Genomic DNA, 6,000 nt, shown 5'->3' on the forward strand with positions numbered 1-6,000 from the left:
AAAGGGTTGCAAAAAGAAAGAAGTTATTCCAAGAGATAGAAGAAATCTTTAATGCATCTAAAGGAAAATTTCAGTCTAACAAATGACACAAAATGGCCATTAAAGGAAAGATGGAAATGGCCAGGTCATCCATCCATCAACCACACCTTGCCCTTTTGATGGACCCCAAGAATCATAGGGAAGAAGTGCAAAGAAAGACTCTGCTTAGCAATCCAATGTTCACAATTGCATTCTTTGTCTGCATTTCCACAGCTAGATTATTTATTTATTTATTTATTTATTTATTTATTTATTTATTTATTTTGTCAAGCATGTATTAAATAACATAAGTAAGTATAAACATGATTTTGAATCCATGAAATGGATAAATGAAATGAACAGGGATGCTAAGCATGTTAGTGTGCTTATTATGATTAGGGCTTATTATTATTAAGATAGTGGGAATCAGTTATATATTGATAAAAGAGAAAGCAAGATATGGAAACAATATTTGTACATTTACTGAATAAATTCTTTGGACTCCAATGGAATTAGGACTGAATTTTTATCACATCAGATGAGTTGTCTGATTTTCTTCTAATAAACACTTCGTTTTCTCACAAAAACTTTTCTTTGCTAAAATACCGATACAAACCTGCATTATTGTTCTTCCATTATGGCTGGAAAATTTACTAAGTGAAAGAAGATTGTGATCATTTCATTAGAAACCAAGCTACAATGTAGGGCGATATCTTCTTCAAAATATATTCAACACCAGCATTAACAAACAATTCTGCAATTGTATAAAGCCATCTTTCTCCTCATTTCTTGGATTTATCTTCTTTGTGTATGTATCTAAACGTTGATATCTGGAAGGTAGAAAATCAGTAGCCAAAGGTGGTGGAATTTCTAAAATTTTACACTGAATTTTAAGTAGGGATGTAGAATTCATATTTTAATACGTATTTATTTTAAATATGGCTTTGTGATATGATTAATGTATTACTATCAAAATGGAATTGTCTTAATAGAATGATAGGCTAGGCCCATAGACTAGGGCTGAGATGTAACCTCCAGCCTGTCATTGGTAGCCATTATAATCTGAGATTGTCTTGTTTAACTGTAGTTGTATAATTTTGCTTCATGTTTAAAGTCAATATCGAGTTCCAGTAAAATTCATGGTCACGTCAACACTGATTTGTTTGCTTGTTTTGGCAAGAGTAGTAAGTATTTCATTGGAATGTTACTTTTTCTCGAATGCCTTTTATCTAAAATTGCCAATGTCTCTGTAAGTGGCCTTTAATTGAGGTAGATTTTCCCCCCTTATATTTCTCCCCCAAAACTAAGGTGCATCTTACACTCCAGTGTGTCTTATAATCCGAAAAATATGGTCCTTATAAAAACTCTTCAAAATCAGTAAAGCCTATTGTAAACACATAAAGACAAGATAACAACTCACTTTTTACAGACTAATGTACAGCCTTGGAATTTATCTTTTAAATATTAGCTATGTCCAAGTACTATTTTTTTTTTTGAGATCAACAAAGTTGTTTCTGGATTCATCCAGCATCAGAGCTTACCTTCGGGCAATTAGGACGACAAAAAGAACACACATTGCCTCTCTGATTGCTTCCGCTGAGTCGCGCCCAGCCGCCTTGTTCAGGATAACCAGTTCCCTCCTAAATAGGAGGGATACGAGTGATCCTTTGCAAGGCAGAGCTGAGGATTACGTCCAATTCCTCACGGATAAAGTTGCTCGGCTTCGGACGGACCTGGACTCCAATTGCGCAGAGCCAGCCGAGGCACCAGGGGAGAATCTGGAAGGACATCACTGGATTGATTTTCAAGCTGTTACCCCTGAGGACATGGACAAGGCCATGGGAGCTGTAAGTGCCTCCACATGTGTACTGGACCCGTGCCCCTCCTGGCTGGTCGCTAACAGCAGGGAGGTGACATGGGGCTGGATCCAGGCGGTTGTTACCGCTTCTCTTCAGGAGGGGTTCTTTCCCCCCGCTCTAAAGGCGGCGGTGGTGAGACCCCTTCTGAAGAAGCCATCTTTGGATCCAGCCGTTTTAATCAACTATCGTCCAGTCTCCAACTTCCCCTTCGTGGGAAAGGTTGTTGAGAAAGTGGTGGCCTTTCAGCTCCGGCAGTCCTTGGAGGAAACCAATTATCTAGATCCTTTCCAGTCAGGATTTAGGCCTGGCTACAGCACGGAAACCGCTTTGGTCGCATTGATCGATGATCTCTGGAGAGCCAGAGATGGAGGTTATGCCTCCGTCCTAGTGCTCCTTGACTTCTCAGCGGCCTTCAATACCATCGACCATGGTATCCTTCTGCGACGACTGTGGAAGGTGGGGATGGGAGGCACTGTCGTATGGTGGTTCTCCTCTTACCTCTCGGACAGGTCGCAGTCGGTGTTGGTCGGAGGGCAGAGATCGACCCCTAGGCCCTTGAATTATGGGGTGCCACAGGGTTCGGTCCTGTCCCCCCTCCTGTTTAATATCTACATGAAGCCCCTGGGTAAGATCATTCGACGGCACGGGATAAAATACCATCAGTATGCGGACGATACGCAGCTGTATCTGTCTGCCCCGTGCCAACTCAGTGAAGCAGTTGATGTGATGTGCCAGTGCCTCGAGGCTGTTAGGGACTGGATGGGGGTTAACAAGCTTGTACTCAATCCGGATAAGACCGAGTGGCTGGTGTGTTTCCCTCCTACTAATTGGCCAAGTTTTCCATCTCTCAGGCTGGGGGGTCAAACAGTATGCCCCTCAGACAGGATTCGCAATTTTGGAGTCCTCCTGGACCCACAGCTGACTTTTGAACACCACTTGTCGGCTGTGACTAGGGGGGCATTTGCCCAGGTTCGCCTGGTGCACCAGTTGCGTCCCTACCTGAACCGGGAGGCCCTCACAACAGTCACCCGAGCCCTTGTGACCTATAGACTGGACTACTGCAATGTGCTCTACATGGGGCAGCCCTTGAAGAGCATTCGGAGACTTCAGCTTGTCAAGAATGCAGCCGCGCGAGCAATCGTGGGTACACCTCGGTTCACCCACGTAACACCTATCCTCCGCGAACTGCACTGGCTGCCTATTGGTCTTCGGATACGCTTCAAGGCACTAGTCGTCACTTATAAAGCCCTTCATGGTATTGGACCTGGGTACTTGCGAGACCGCCTGCTGCCAATTACCTCCAATAGACCGATCAGATCCCACAGATTAGGCCTCCTCCGAATTCTATCCGCCGGCCAGTGCCGACTGGCGACTACCCAGAGGAGAGCCTTCTCTGTGGCTGCTCCGACCCTCTGGAACGAGCTCCCCATGGAGATTCGAACCCTCACCACCCTCCAGGCCTTCCGCAAAGCCCTTAAAACCTGGCTGTTCCGACAGGCCTGGGGCTAAAGAGCTGTTGCCCCCATCTCGAATGGTATGACTGTTGTGTGTTTTTAAATTATGTATTGTTATGGTTTGTCTTTTTATTTTCTGTCTGTACCCCCCTTCCCTGATTTGAATTGTGAGCCGCCCTGAGTCCCCTTTGGGGGAAAAGGGCGGCATATAAATATAATCAAATCAAATCAAATCAATCAAATCAAATCATGGAAGGAATGAGCTAAATCCATGTCCATTTAGTTATGTCCAGAAATGTTATGGGATATATTGACTTATGACCACAATTGAACCCGAACTTTCTGTGACTATGTGAGACAGATGTTAAGTGAATTTTGCCCCATTTTACAATCTTTCCTGGCACAGTCATTAAGTGAATCACTGCAGTTGTTAAGTTAGTAATATGGTTGTTAAGGGAATCTGGTTTCCCCATTGACTTTGCTTGTCAGAAGTTCACCAAAGGTAATCACGTGGCCCTGGCACAATACAATCATCATAAATATGGGTTGGTTGTCAAGCATCTGAATTCTGATCACACGACCATGGAGATGCTGCAACAGTCATAAGTGAGAAAAATGTTCACAAATCACTTTTTTTCAGTACCTTTGTAATTTTAACCAGTCACTAAATGAACTATTGTAAGTCAGGGACTCCCGGTATATGTTTTTAAAAAACTGAATTTCTTGATCATCTGAATAAGGTTTATAAATCCCATTTTTCACTGACAAAGGGCTGAATGCAGCCCTTACACCATTTCCCATCTTTAAAAAGAAAATCAGATCTGCTGAATTACATTTCCTTTTTTCCTTGGTTTGTCCAGGCTTAGAGTTAAAATTTCCTCTTGTGCATAGATGCTCTACTTGAGGCTGTACTGCACACACAAACTAAAGTTTATGGTTAACATATGAGACCTTATTTGTGGGTGCCATTTTGTTCAGTTTGACCACCTACAGTGGACTAAAATAATGGTCATTTTTCTTTCCTTTAGAATTTTCCCCAGTGAGCTACGCAGGTGAGATTCAAGGTGCTCATTGTCACCTGTAAAGCCCTGACATAAGGTCAGGCTATTTGTCGGATTGCCTGCCTCCCATTATTTCTTCCCTCCCTACCAGAACTAGCAAGGTGAGGAAGCTCCTTCTTTCTACCATCAACCAATGTCAACCTGGTCCTTGCTTTAGAACAGCATCTTTTCCGAGATCCAGGTGGCCCCAAGCTTATTAACCTTTCATAAATCATTTACTTGGGCCATGGCATTCTGCAAGTTCTGCATGTTGATTGTTTTTCTGGTTGCTATTTTCTGGTTGTTACTTTCAACTTTAAGTTGAGAATAATATCTTTGAGTTGGACTGTATTATTCAGATGGTTGGAGTAATTATTGTTTGTTTTCATTTTGTACAGCATCCAAGATCATTGCTTTGAAATGGGCTACCATATTAATTGTTTAAATGAATAAAGTTTAAATGCTACTGTGTCCTTATTCTGGTCCACAATCATAATAAACTTTATTGTTGAATAAATATACCTTGCAAACAAAAAATTCTGCTCTTTTCTTTCCAAAATTCTTATAATCTGTAAATTTGTTCATGAGAATAATTAATTGTCATATATTTTGAAAGAAAAAGATTATCACCTCTCTGAAATGATAGAATGTAATATCTTCTTAGGAGTGAGCCCTCCTTGGGTGCTCTTGATTGCCATCTAGTGAAAAAATGTCATCTTCTACTCTCAAAACGACACTATAGGGCACTGCACCCCAGAACAAATAGACACAAGGACAGTTTTCCCCCGAATGCCATCACTCTATTAAGCAACTAATTCCCACAACACTGTCATATTAACTACTAAGACTGTATTACTATTATTCTTTTCTTCCTTCCTAGTACCTATCACTTCCCATGTATGACTATAACTATGTTGCTTGTATCTTTAAAGATTATATTGTTTTATTTGTTATCCTAGTATAATTTGATTGCTTATTAGTAACCTATGACTATCACTAAGTGTTGTATCTTAGATTCTTGATGAATGTATTCTATTTTATTCTTCTTTATGTACACTGAGAGCATTGGACACACACAGACAAACTCCTTGTGTGTCCAATAACACTTGGCCAATGAAGAATAAAGAATTCTATAAATATATGGGGAATATAACCCAATCAGTAGAAGAGAGGATGATAGAAGTAGCAGAATTACTTTTGGTTATATTCTTGGATTAAGCCATAAAACATATAGAGATGCATGGATTCCATTTTAGTTAGTAAATGGGGAAAAAGTTGGATACTCAGTGAGAACGTAATAGATGAAGAGTCATTCCAAGACTAATCAGCTTCACTGAGTGATTATCTTTTGTAAACTATGATATCAGAATGGTAGAATGGTATCACTCTTATGGTACTTTAAATACAGAGAAAGACAGGGGAAATAAGATTGGATGCTAATATACTTGGAATATTGCATCCAGTTTTAGTTGCCACAATATAAAAAAAGATGTTGAGATTCTGGGAAGAGTGCTGGGGACTAGAAGTTAAAACGTATGAAGAATGGTTGCAGGAATTGGGTATGTCTTGTTTAATAAAAAGAAGGACTACGGGTGACCTGATAGCAATGTTCCAATATTTGAGGGGCTG

The sequence above is a fragment of the Thamnophis elegans genome, chromosome Z, assembly GCF_009769535.1.
Source record: "Thamnophis elegans isolate rThaEle1 chromosome Z, rThaEle1.pri, whole genome shotgun sequence".
Classification (NCBI taxonomy): Eukaryota; Metazoa; Chordata; class Lepidosauria; order Squamata; family Colubridae; genus Thamnophis; species Thamnophis elegans.